This window comes from Astyanax mexicanus, chromosome 4 (assembly GCF_023375975.1).
Source record: "Astyanax mexicanus isolate ESR-SI-001 chromosome 4, AstMex3_surface, whole genome shotgun sequence".
NCBI lineage: Eukaryota > Metazoa > Chordata > Actinopteri > Characiformes > Acestrorhamphidae > Astyanax > Astyanax mexicanus.
The window spans coordinates 47,960,055-47,973,818 of record NC_064411.1 but is presented as its reverse complement, the minus strand read 5'-3'; the positions used below and the strand labels follow the sequence as shown (position 1 = coordinate 47,973,818).

General features: G+C 38.3%; 1 protein-coding gene across 3 annotated transcripts in view; it reads left to right on the top strand.

Moving 5' to 3' along the window:
- Positions 1-6,621: 6,621 nt before the first annotated feature.
- LOC103022822 (transcriptional repressor p66-alpha) overlaps positions 6,622-13,764 on the top strand; it is a 45,607-nt gene continuing 38,464 nt past the window's right edge. For 2 of the 3 annotated variants that reach the window (XM_022678915.2, XM_022678912.2), the window contains exon 1: positions 6,623-6,832. The gene's annotated coding sequence lies outside the window, so the exon portion shown is untranslated. Of the gene's footprint in view, positions 6,833-13,764 lie in introns of all 3 variants that reach the window. The other variant, XM_049478857.1, reaches the window with a different exon arrangement.

Sequence of the window (13,764 nt, the reverse complement as noted above, 5' to 3'; positions counted from 1 at the left end):
CTTTAACATACTTTTGTGCTGAACTTACATTTCTTAATGAACAAACCAATAGAAAATTGCCAAAACAACTAAATAGATTGGATCTTTTTTTTACACACTTTTGTAAAGGCTCTATTTTGTAGATACAAGGTTTTTGGTTTAACTGTCTGTGCTCCTGGTGGATCTTGCAGAATTGTGCACTACTGGTTTAGAACTACAGACCTGTATAAAATAGTTTCATTACCATATTTGTCGGACTATAAGGCACACATAAAACCCTTTTTTTTCTCCCAAAAATCGTCAATGCGCCTTACAAATAAAAACTAATGACCACAAAACTGGACACTTGTTTTGGAAAATTCCTTATTTCCTAAAATCTGGTCTATTTCTGTAACAAATATAGCCTAAAATTGTAGAACATATAGGAAAATATAGCTCCAACTGCCTAATACTGAGTTGATCCTCATTTTCTTTCGAGGCCATGGACTCCACAAGACCTCAACAAGGTGTCCTGTGGGATCTGGCAACAATTTCCATTCTGGGTGACTCTACAGGGCTACATCAATAAGAGCCTATGGGCAAGACTCCTAACACTACATTATCCACTGGATAAGAGCATCAGCTAAATGCCATGTAATAAAAATTACGGTTTGGACCCTGGCAAAGTTGATAAGACTCTTGTGCATGGCAATGTAACCTTTTTTTTTTTTTTTTATTATCATTACAAGACAAATTTTATGTCATTGTATGTAATGTTAATGTTGAAATTAATGTAAGCTGAAAAAGAAGAAAAATCAAGCATCTATAGGGACATCTTTAGGTTTCGTCTCATAACAACTTCCATGCAATTCAAATAAAACTGATTTTACAACTAAATTTAAGATTGAACGTTTACCATAAAATTACTATAAACAATATCTCCAACATAAAGCAGCATATTTTTTAATTATAATAAAAAAAAAAATTAAGTCTGAGAGGGAGCTTTAGAGGCATTCAACCTTGCAGATGTATCGTTCCATGCACACACCACTATGAACAATTCTGATTCATTTTTCTAAAACACTTTAAATTGCTTTCAGTGTATACATCTTACACCCATTTAATTTAATGCAATGCTTTATAAGGACCTGGCAAAAGTCTTGGGACAGGAACAAGTATCGTGTACCATGATTTTTGCCATTTCCCAAAGACAGCAATGACCTGTGGAATATGTGTGTGTAGTCTTCTACATTGAATGTGAATGTGATATCTATATATCACTTGTCTGTCTCTGTGCATGGACAGTTCTAGCCAGACACCACCAGTCATGGTCATTACCACCCACTGCACTGTCCACTGTGGCACGTAATGTCGTCTATAGCCTTATCTGAACAGGATTAGTTTATCTGGGGGTCTTGGGGTCACTTTCTCTTTTATGGGGGTCCTCTGTGATTTTATTTCTGTCCAGAACTACCATGTGCGTGTTTTTCTCAGACGTCCTCTGAGAAAATTACTGGCTGAATTACCTACTGTTTTTCACTTGTCCAGATTGAAATCTCTTGAGTTTCGTCACCTTAATAAAATAGCTATTTTCCACTGCCACGCACCGTAATTACTTTTTGGGTGCTCGTTTCCACAGAGATCCATGTAAACACAACAGCGAGTGGAAATGGAGGAGCTACTGAATGTGATGTCATGTCCGGTTTTCCACACGTAACATGCTGGATTAAGAAACGATAAATGCCAGCACAACTTCGGAAATTAAGGCCTTACTCCAACTCTGATCATTCACAATGCCAAGCCAGGGTTCAACCTCAATCACAAGATAATACCTCACAACTTATACGGGTCTGGGTGGGTGTTTCCAAGCCGTCTCCAGCTGTAACACTTGATGATCAGAAATTAATTTACATGACTTTTGGCATGTCATATTCTGAACAAAATACTGAAATCGGCTTTTTAATATTCTGCTTTTAAATACAGATTATTTTCAATGTCAAATAAAGAAATGATTAATATCAGTTGATACTCAGAACTGTGCCATGCCTAAACCCATTACATGCACTGCAAGTGCTATATATACAGTATTATATAATAATGATATATGGGTGTATTTGTTGTCTGTATGTTTGTCTTTATATTACTCATATTATGCACAATCATATATGTCTGTTATGTAACTATTTGTTGATGGAATGTGTCCACAACTGGATGGGTGTGACTACATATTTGTGTGTGTGTGTGTGTGTATGTGTGTTTGCGCAGACATATGTGCCCTGCCCTTCAGGAGTGCACATAAAAGTCCTGATCTCCAGTAATGGTGGATCTGTGTGTGTGTGTGTGTGTGTGTCTGCAGGCTCCATGCCAACTCTGAGGTCAGCTTGCAGGACTGGTCACATGACCGTCTTTATTTCTAATCTGCTGAGCAGTGTGTCTGTGACATTCCTGTGATAAGACATGAAGTCCAGAGGAACCCATCCTGGACCTGATCATCCTCAGAAAGGCTCGTTTCAGGTCCAACACCACGTCCTTTACCTGAACCTCTGCTCTGAGACGAGTCTGAGTGTGTGGGGGGGACAAAACTGCTGCTAACTAAGTGATGCTTATTAGGTAATAGGTGTCGGAGCAGAGCCGAGAGCAGAGACTTCCTGCCAAATAGTGATCCGTTCTGATGGGGACTGGGAGGGCCGCTTCCTGCATTGTTACTGTACTTCATGGGGATTAAGTTCAGACTGTCAGACTGTTAGTGGAAGCCATTGCTGCCCCCAGTAGAGCAAAGAACAAGAGAAAGGTAGAATTAAAGAGAAAAAAAAAACAAGAAATAAAGAGAAAAAGGGCGAGAGTGCCTTTGACCTTGATAGCGTGGCACTGTGCACTTTGTATTTTACTTTCTGCTTCTTTCTTTCTTGTAAAACAAAAAAAGTGTCACACTTTTTGTGTAACTGAAGGTTAGCTGAAGACCACAGTCCTTTTTCAGCTCAGCCAATAATGTGTGTGTGTCAAAACCATAACCATCACCATAACCAATGCAAGTAATATTTTTTATTCGTATGGTACAATGCTAAAAACACTTGATAAAGTAAAATAAAGTGACATAATTACCATATACCAAATCTTTGTGTATATGGTTGTCACATAGCCTACATAGCATGCTAAAGTCATCATAAGTGATAGTATTCCTAATGATCTTCATTATAAGTGCTTTGACAGCCCAATATTGTGAGTGACATTAAGTGGCAAATCGACATAAATTACTGGAAATGGAGCAAGGAATGATAGTGGGCACCAGATGCATGAGACATTCTATTTTTTTAAGCTGTGCAGGTATTTAACATTCTTGTTCCACAGTGTCTTGTGTATATCATGAATACGACATAGAAGGCATTATTACCAACCACAGTAGACAGTGCAGTGGGTGGTAATGATTGTGACTGTCAGCTTCTGGCTAGAATTGTCTGTAAACTCAAAAAAGCAACTCTGTCTGAAATCACATCCAAGTTCAATACAAAAGGCTGCATGTATATCCCAAGGTCAGTGTTTCCATTAAATTCATTGATGTATGTGTGTGTGTGTGTGTGTGTAAAAAAATGAAAGAATATAATGAATATTAATGATTATTATTTACTTATTAAGGCCCGATGAGCTTCAGAAGATGCATCTGTCTGTAAAACCCATAAAGGGTCATCACTTTGTCTGTGTCTGTCATTTAGAGTGTATTTGCCATGCCTTACTCAGAAGACCATAACCATAGACCTCACTGCTATACATGTTAATATATGCAAAGGTTTGGACACCCCTGTTCAAATGACATTGAAGTTTACAAATTTCCCTTTCTACAATAAGTTTAATACTTTTACGCTGATATTTTTTAATGTGCTGCATCGTTACTCATTACAATTATTAAAAATTATTAATAATTCTAAACCCACATTATTACTAAAGCCAGAGCGGTAGATGCTCTGCACTGTTTCACCGGGGTTGATGAAGCTGCTCATCATTGAGTAAATTGAGTGATCAGGCTGATCTTATAAGAAGATCTTGCTGCTCCCATCTGCCTTTAGCACTGAAAACTTTCCACTGCTTTCTGTAATAACTACACTAATAACACAGTACTGTACTTTTACTTTCAGTACTTCACTACTACATTTGACAATAAACTACTACTAATACTTAAGAAGAAAAAAAAAAAATACTTTAGTACTTACACTTAAGTGTGGAGCTTATAGAACACTTCAACTTCTACTCAAGACACTTTTTTGATAGAGCACTCAAGCTTGGTCAGTCTGTCTGTTTTTATTAAAGGTGAGGTGCTGGACTAGTACTGTCTGTATGTGTATCAGTTAAAAAAATGCTACAGAATAACAAAAGATATGATGAGACAGGCGATGTCCCACTCCTGATTCACCCTGAACAGGTAAAATGATGGAACTTCATTGACAGTGATCAAATGCCCTGAAAAATCCATAAACGTATTATCTGCTGAAAAAATGTTGAAAATGTAAAAAATAAAACATCTGCCCCTGGTATGCAATATATGACCCACTCATCCCTCTTCTGGGAATTCTCTTCAATTTCATTTACAGTTTTTTACATAGTGTTTTTTAAAGGGGGAGAGGGTGACTTGGTTCTTTATACCAATGTACCACCTACACTGTCTGGCCAAAAAAAAAAAGTTGCCACCAAAAAATGTCACACACTCTAATATTTGGATGGACCGCCTTTAGCTTTGATTGCAGCACACATTCACTGTGGCATTGTTTCGATAAGCTACTGCAATGGTACAAGATGTATTTCAATCCAGTGCTGCATTAATTGTTCACCAAGATCTTGAAGCATTGATGATGGTAGAGTCTGACCACTGCACAAAGTCTTCTCCAGCACATCACAAATATTCTCAATGAGGTTAATAAATCCTGGCATTGTCATCTTGGAATATGCCCGTGTTATCAGGGTACAATCCATTGATGGAATAACCTGGTCTATATTCAGTATATTCAGGTAGTCAGCTGACCTTATTCTTTCAGCACATACTGTTGCTGAATCTAGACCTGCAGACCAACTGCAGCATCAACCCCAGATCATTTACTTAGTTAAATCCAGGTAGGGACAAGCAGTGTATGAGCCCTGCTTTTATCTGACTGAGAACACTGAAGCTACTATATGTGAAGCCCACATACAGGCATATACCACTCTGAAAAAAAATAAGTGACCACATCAGTTTCTAAAGTTTCTTTAATTTTGCTATTTATAGGTATTTGTTTGAGTAAAAATAAACAGTTGTTTTATTCTATAAACTACAGACAACATTTCTCACAAATTCCATATAAAAAATATTGTCATTTAGAGCATTTATTTGCAAAAAAACAAACAAACAAAAAAAAAACAAGTTCATATTTATTTTTAAGTTTTAAGAGTTCAGAAATAAATATTAGGTGGAATAACCCTGGTTTTAAATCACAGTTTTCATGCATGTTGGCATGTTCTCCTCCACCAGTCTTACACACTGCTTTTGGATAACTTTATGTCTTTACTCCTGGTGCAAAAATTCAAGCAGTTCAGCTTGGTTTGATGGCTTGCGATCATCCGTCTTCCTCTGGATTATACTCCAGAGTGATCTTTTAGTGGTCTTTTACTTCTTTTTTTTCCAGAGCTGTATTTATTACATATTATAAGTGTCCTAGTACACTTATAATAGTAGTCCTCACCTCCTTCTACAGATGTGTGGTGGAGAGCGTCGTGTGCTCCAGCATCAATGTGTGGCATGGAAGCTGCTCTGCTGCAGACAGGAAAGCACTGCAGAGGGTGGTGAAGGCTGCACAGAGGATTGTTGGAGTTAGCTTCCCCAGCACCACAGACATTTACACCTCCAGGTGCAGGAAAAGGGCCACCTGCATCAGGAAGGATCCCACTCACCCAGCACACGCACTTTTTGTCCCACTCCCCTCAGGCCGGAGGCTGCGGAGCATTAAGTGCAAAACAACAAGACTCAGAAACAGCTTCATTCCGGAAGCTGTAAGACTCTTAAACTCCACTTAACAACACACTGCACTGACACCAAGGACAAATTACTGTTTACTGTTTACCAACATGGTCACTTTACTTGCACTGAGACACTTTATCTCCACTGCTCTAATTCACATTATCATGCTGCTATAGCACACTTGCACTCTGGACTTCATGTTGCTGAACCTTCTACTCTCTATTTATTTTTTTTATTCTTGGGATATTTATCTATCTATTTTGTATATTCTATTTCTTTTATTGTATTCTTTTTTTATCTATATATCTATTAATAACAGCTCTTTGGGTGTAAAACTGGATCGTGAGATCACAATATCGTTCCACCTCATGTACCACATGTGATGCGAATGACAATAAAATCTCCTTAAATCCTTGAAAAGTGCCAATATATTATTTTTATTATAGGTGTGGGAGCTTACCTGGGCCCCTGTCTCAGACAGGACAGGGCACTATAGGATGGGATGGATGGGTAGGTGGGGTGGTTGACTGGTGATGAAGATGATGATAATGGTGATGGGAGGGATGGTCAGTGATAATGCTCTATGTGTGTGTGTGTGTGTGTGTAGCACGGTCCCTCTGGCGTGAAGCAGGAGCAGCAGCAGCAGCAGTAGCGCGCATGCCCACTGCGCTGACGCCGCGGCTCCATGTGTGTGAGAGGCGCATTATTTGGCAACCGAGGCGGCAGAGCGGGGAGGGCTGAGGGTATCCCCGGGATTTTTTTTGTATGTGTGTGTATGTATGTGTATGCGAGTGTGTGTATATGTGTGTATGTGTGTGTACACGGCGAATTATCTGACTTGATTGACACACGAGACCCCCCAGCAAAGCTTGTGAGGAGCGGAGTGGCGAGCCGGTGAGTGTAAAAGAAAAAAAGCGCTGTCTGAAGTTTTGTGGCGAAGAGCAGGAGGAGGAGGAAGAGGAGGAAGAGGAGGAGGAGGGGTGTAGTGGGGAGAATCCGTTTTAGCTGCTGGTAAGAGGTGGGTAGTCCTAAAAGTAAAAATCCGCTCCTGGATTTTGGTCCGACCGCCTGGGCGGCGCAGCTGCAGCTGAGCTGCAGCAGCGCCGCCCTGGCGCTCGGACCGAAATCCCGGTGCGGAGTAGTACGTTCCGGATCTATTCCACATATACTATTCGAACAGCTCTTTCCTTAGTATTTTAGTTTATTTATGTATTTTAACATGTATATATCTACTTAAAACACTCATAGCAAATTGTCTACAGTATTTACTTTAATATAAACAGAAAAATATCAGCTGTTAAGCACGTTAAACAACGTTATTGTGCATTAAAGTTGAGCCAAGCTCTATTTGAAACGTTTTAAAACATTTAACTGTTACCTAGCTAACAAGCTAAGCTAAATAACTATATAACTTATCTAGTTATATCTAACTATATAGCTAAATATCCCATAACGTTATACTTGTGTATATATAATTTACACACATATACACATATATATACACACACACACATACACTCAGTCTGGGTGGATGTTGCTAAGCTATGCTAAGCTAAGCTAAGCTACGCTAGCTTGTCTGCTTAGCTAAGTCAGATAGTTAACGCTAGCTAGCTTGGTTAGCTAACGTTACTTTAATAGCTATTTTTGTCAATTCACGCCACGACACCCAAACCTCATCTCTACCACTTAAATCCTCGATAAATCGATACTAAAACTACAGCAAAGCCGGCGTAAATGTGTCACTCCTTCGTGTCTTCAAAGTTTAAATTTTGCGCTGCCCCCCCTTCTCTCTTTCCGACTCTCCCACTCTACCAAACGCAACGTAACGCTAGCCTGCTAGTTAAGCTAGCTAACTAACTAGATATAACTTACAGTTTGATTATTATTATTATTTTATGAATTTTCTTCTATGTCCTTCTACGTTGTTGTATATGAATATGGCTCATTCCCGCCACTTAAAATAATTATGATAATTTAAGTGCATTTCATTATAAACTCATTATTTTGAGATAACAGTTACTGTCTCAATATTTTGATGCACTAAGTAGTTATTTTAGATGGTAAGACACAATTGCGAGATGATAAGTCAGTTATTTTGAGGTACTAAGTCGTTATTTTGAGATGCTATCTTGGCATTTTGAGGTGCTAAGTCGTCATTTTCAGATTTTATCTTATTTTGAGGTAAATTACTAAGTCGTAATTTTTTTATCTATTTATTTTGAGATACTAAGTTGTATTTTTTAGATTGTATCTTGTTATTTTGAGATGCTCTTCTATTATTTTTAAGTACTACGTTGTAATTTTGAGATGCTATGTCAATTTTTAGGTTATAGGCCTAAGTCTTATTTTGAGATCCCATCTTGTTATTTTGATGTGCTAAGTCATAATGTTGAGATGCTATGTCTTTAGTTTGAGATGCTATTCAGTTATTTTGAAGTACTACGTTGTAATTTTGAGATGATATGTTATAATTATGAGGTAATAAGTCTTATTTTGAGATGCCATCTTGTTATTTGGAGGTGCTAAGTTATAATGTTGAGATGCTATGTCTTTATTTTGAGATGCTAAGTCTTTATTTTGAGATGTTATTCAGATATTTTGAAGTACTACATTGTAGTTTTGCGATGCTATGTCATAATTTTGAGGTACTTAGTCGTTATTTTGAGATGCTAAGTTTTAATTATAAGATTTTATCTTTTTATTTTGAGGTGCTAAGTAATTATTTTGAGATGCTACCAAATAATTTTGAAATGCTAGCTTATACTTTTTATTTTTAAGTAGCTATTTTAAAATGCTAAGTCATTATTTTGAAAAACTATCTTGTAATTTTGAGATGCTAAGACATTATTTTGAAATGCTAAGTTAATACTTTGAGTAAAAAAGTCTAAGTCAAAAGTTTGAGATGCTAAACTGCTATTCCAAGATGCTAAGCCATCTCAAAATTGCCAGGTTACTCTGCTGAATGTTGGTGTTGTATTTACCATTTTTAAGGAAGAAAAACTATAGAGGAAAGTTTGATATTCACATTCTCTCGTACATTTGTACAGCTGACTTTAAATGGTGCCTCGTGACGTTGAATTGAACGGCTATGAAAGTCCATCTCTGAAAATAGTTTAGCTGCTCAGGTGACGTTAACTTGTGTTAATGATGATAAATGGTCATTTTGAAGACTAGCTGAGTCTGTTTACTGGACGTGTTTGTCTAATTTCGACTTTTATAGTGTAAGGGCCGCTATCACACACCTCCAGACAGGCGTGAGTGTAAACTGTGAATTAGTGGAGGGGGTAATAATGGTGATAATCTCTTGGTTTTAGCCCCCATTCTAACCCTCTTCTTCATCCTCTTAAAGCTGTAGGCAGGTTTTTAGGCTTGGTGTCATTACAGTAGCCCAGCTGCTCTGTGTGACTTGTCATAAATTGGCATTTAATAAATGCTTTCAGTTTTTCTTTCAGCTTTGTATAACTTTATAATTTATTAGAGGTATGCAGGTTCACACTGTCTCTTGTCAGTGTTCGTGCTGGGCAGGGGTATATAACCTAAAAGCTAATGTAACTAGCTATCTCCATTTTTTTTTTTAGCTGGTTTTGACTTTTTGCCATAATTCTAAACTTCTGTTTGAAGTTTTGTTCTTACTACTCTAAGGTTTCAGTTTTGAATATACAAGGTTTTGTGTGATGGCTATGATATTTGTACATGCCTATAAGATGTGGTTGTTGAGGACTGGTCAGATTCAGAGTGTATTTTACAGGAATGGGTCACCAAACATTTACCCAGTTTTAGTTCATGTTTTCTGTGTGAGATTAGAGTTATGTTTTCTGTTTTAGCTCGTAGTGACTTGTTCTATATGAGCTTGTGGTCTCGTTTTCTGAGTTAGCTTGTGGTCAGCCCATTAGTTTAGTTAACATTTTCTCTGTGAACTTATTGTGAAGTTTATTTTATGTTGGCTCATTAACTTGCGTTTTTTATGTGAGATTGTGGGCATGTTTTCTGTTTTAGCTCATGGTTAGCCCAGTAGTTCATATTTTTTGTGTTAGCTTGTGGTAGTCTGGTAGTTGGTGTTTACTACGTGAGCTTGTGGTCACGTTTTTTTGCCTTAGCTCATAGTTGGCTTGTCAGTGTAACTAGGTGCTGTAAAATATGTCCTTTAATTTAGCTTTTATACTACATCATATTTAACTTTGTTTGAAGTTATTATTTATTTATTTTTGTTTTCATTTTTTATTTTTCCTATATTTCCAACTGTAGCTTTAACATGCTGCAACAATATCAGACAGCACTTCGCTGTCCCAACTCAAAAGGTTATTTTACTTTTTTCCTGTTTTACAATATTGGACATCAACTTTTATCTTTAGTATTTAATGCAAGTAAATATAAAAGTATAATATATTTGCTATTATATGTTTATTATGAATGTAATATAACTTTTTTTTTAAGTTGGTATTGATATGAGTATAAATGCCTTAAGTGCATTTTTTGCAGAATGAAGCATGGATCGAATGAAATTAATTTTGTGGATGGTTCCAATCTTATTAAACAATTCTCAGTCTGCTGTAAAGTTCAAGGTTAGTCCTCAAATCTTATCTTCTTCTCTTCTTTTCCCTTTGGCATGTTCACTAGTTCTCCTGATGGTCACCTGATTCTAAAGCGAACTGGATCAAAAAGCAGCCGATCTGTAGGATCACATGGGGTGTGTTATCTAAAAGTTGTGGCAAAGGCAGCCCTGTTGGTGACCCTGGGGCATCAAGTGGGGCATCAAGTGCCTGATTAGTAGGTCTTATTGCTGGCATTTGTGGACAGACTTTGGTAACATTGACTTGTGGAAGTGACTGAACTGTCTATGTGTACCATCACATTCTCAGTTTTCCTAGAACTAATGTTTTTACTTCTGCATTATTGGCTGTGAAGTGTGAAGTAAACCCTGCGGAACATTCTTTTTCAACTTTTGGGTCTCTGGAACAAGCTTTGTCCACCTGAACAATGACATTTGGGCTTCTTTGTAAGCTGTTGTGTCACATGGTCGCTTTGATGAGATGTTAACCACAGGGGGTCCATCTGTTTGGACCTTATAGGTGTCTCAGAGCTGCCTGAAGGGAGGGGAGGGCAGAAACTCGGCGGCATCTTTTCAGACTAAGCTGTTTCTTTGTCTCTCGCCTCGCTGCTGGTAGACTGTCATTAGTTAGTGTCAGACGAGGTTCTGCCGTTATGATCTTTTCGATGCTTTGGAGAACAAAGAACCGCAACCTCGCTAAACTCAGAGTCATCAAAGAAATGAATGCAGGAGACCTAACTCGGCTAGGCACAAAACAAGCTGTATTCCTAGACAATTCCTGTCAAGGGATGCCGTTTAGGCCGTGCCAGTTTTCCCAGGTGCATTAGACCACTGTGCACAGTGTGTGCTTGGAAGCGAATTCCCCATTGAGTACAGTAACCTCCTATTAGGAGAAGAAGATGAAGAAGAGACTGCATGGTGCTCTAGATATTGTTATGCATATAAAGTATGTGGGTGGCATACACACTCCGTATTCATGGTTAAGTCATGTCTGTACTTGAAATTGCAGATCTAAATATCTGAAATAGATAAGGTCCAGGCTGCGGTGGCTGGGGATTCGGCTCTTTGGAAGGGTTAGGCCTATTTGTTGTTTGTAGCCAAGTAGCTAAGGAGTCAGGATGCTTGGGTGTTGCTAAGCAGCCATGGAGAACGTAGCCGTGTCTTCCCGACTTTTGCCTTCTTTCTGCAGTGGATGTGTATCGAAACCTGACTGATCTGCAGAACCTTTCGTAGCACCATAAAGGTTTGGGGCCTCTTAAAGCAGCATTATGTAAGAATTGGCATTTCTTGCTCCTGTGTTCCCCCTATAGTCTGGGTGTGTATTTTGCGCGTTGAGACACCCTTGAAGGAAATTTTGCATATGCATTTCTGGACAACTGATGGTGTACATACCAAAATTAAGCACGGCCAGTTGTGCTCTCTCAGACTCCGGCTGCTGATGCTGAAGAAGCATAGCCCAGAATTTTAAACTTGTGATTCTCAGGCTAATAGTGTCAACGTTTTGGTTTGTAAAGCAACCCTAAGCCCCCTCATCAACATGATTTAGAGATTTCAACTGAAAAAAGAAATGTTACTTAATATTGCTTTAAGTACATGTTAGCAATGAGATATTTTGATTGGCTGTGGTACTGAACAGTTAGCATCGGTACTTAATTTCTAGACAGAATGTCTCATTTGTGATTAGCCGGCATATTTTACCCGATATTGACAGCAGATGTAATCATAATTTGATTTAAGTTAAGGATTACATAGAAAATGGTGAAAACCACATTTAACAGGACTAAAAGCAGCAGCAACATTTAAAAGGAAGAATAATTGAGTTCAAAGTTTTTACTGAACGGATTATCACACAAATTTACAGGATCTCTCAGTTGGTGCTTGGAGTTCCACAGCAATTTAAGTGTGGTTGATTCTCAAAATGCTCTGAACAATACAGAAGCAAGGCATGATGATGCATTGCCAAGTTTGCCTGGAAAAGTTCCCATTGAGCCCCACCCTCAGTTGGTATTTGCATTCGACAATCTGTATTGTCCCCCAAATACAGTGATCGGTCCACCTCTAGTAGACATGTTCTCCTTGATTCATCTGATCTGGTTCGATTTTTGGTTGTTTTGCATTGGAGTATGTTCTCTTGAGCTGTACACAGATCACTAGGACCCTTCATTACTTTGTAGTGAAAACACCTTTACTGAACAAGGGTTAAGTGAGTTTGTTTCATTGTTTACTCTGCTGAGACATAAAAGAGAAATTATGATGCTTGATAATGTAGTCATTTCTTAGGATCAAACTCCAAGTCATCGCTTACATATAAACAAGTGAATTTGAGTCTCAAGATTCTTAGAATTGTCAAAACCGTAATAACACAATGTTGGACTTTGCTGAGCAGTTTGGCATCATTGTTATGATGAGCCAAAACATTATGAACTCTCTCAGTAATTTAAACGGACATTGATCAAGTCGGAATTCTGGAACTAGAATTATGGAATATTATATGAACTAAACAGCTGGTTCTCGTAGTTCTGGCTTGTTGGATGTTAAAGAAATTTGAAGCCGTGAAGACCAGAACCTGTACTGACAAGCCAATTAAAGGCCTAAACTCCAACACTTGTGTGGTGTTCTCTGTCAGTTGTTGTGAGAACTTTCTTGCAGTGGTCCAGGAAGGCGAGAAGAACCCACTAACCACGTACAGGGTGTTACAATACAACACAACTTACAGGACCAGATGCTGCAGGGCATCTTCAGAGGTCTTGTAGAGTTCATGCCTTGGCAGGTAGGCCAACAAACAGCATGTTACATTGATTTACATTGCTGCTGTTTTAAGACCTACAGAGGGTACTGAGGGTTTCATCCTAGTCGTGGAGCCTCAAGGTGCTTGGTGGATGCAGTCATAGAATTTAGGTCAACATGATGCAATTCAGCAAGGCAGGAAGACTGCATCAGATGGGGAGAAAAGGCAGAGTTTAGCTCGTATTGTGTTGTGATGGTGGAAATGTTGCGTGTGCTACAGTGTGGCGGAGCTTAAATAGGCATATTGATGTGGTGTTTTATCACAGGTGCTTGATTTTATGCACCTCTGGCAGTGAATAAGTGGTGTGTCCCAATACTTTTGTCCAAAGATTATGAAGCCTAAATGGATATGAAGCATGAAATAGAAGATATTTAATAGATAATGCCAGGTGTTGTCAGAAATAGTAAAAAAAAAAAAACAGTTTTGAGCAGTGGAACTGTGTTCTTTGAAATAAAGATGCTGCATCCAATACTTTTGAGATAAGTTGGG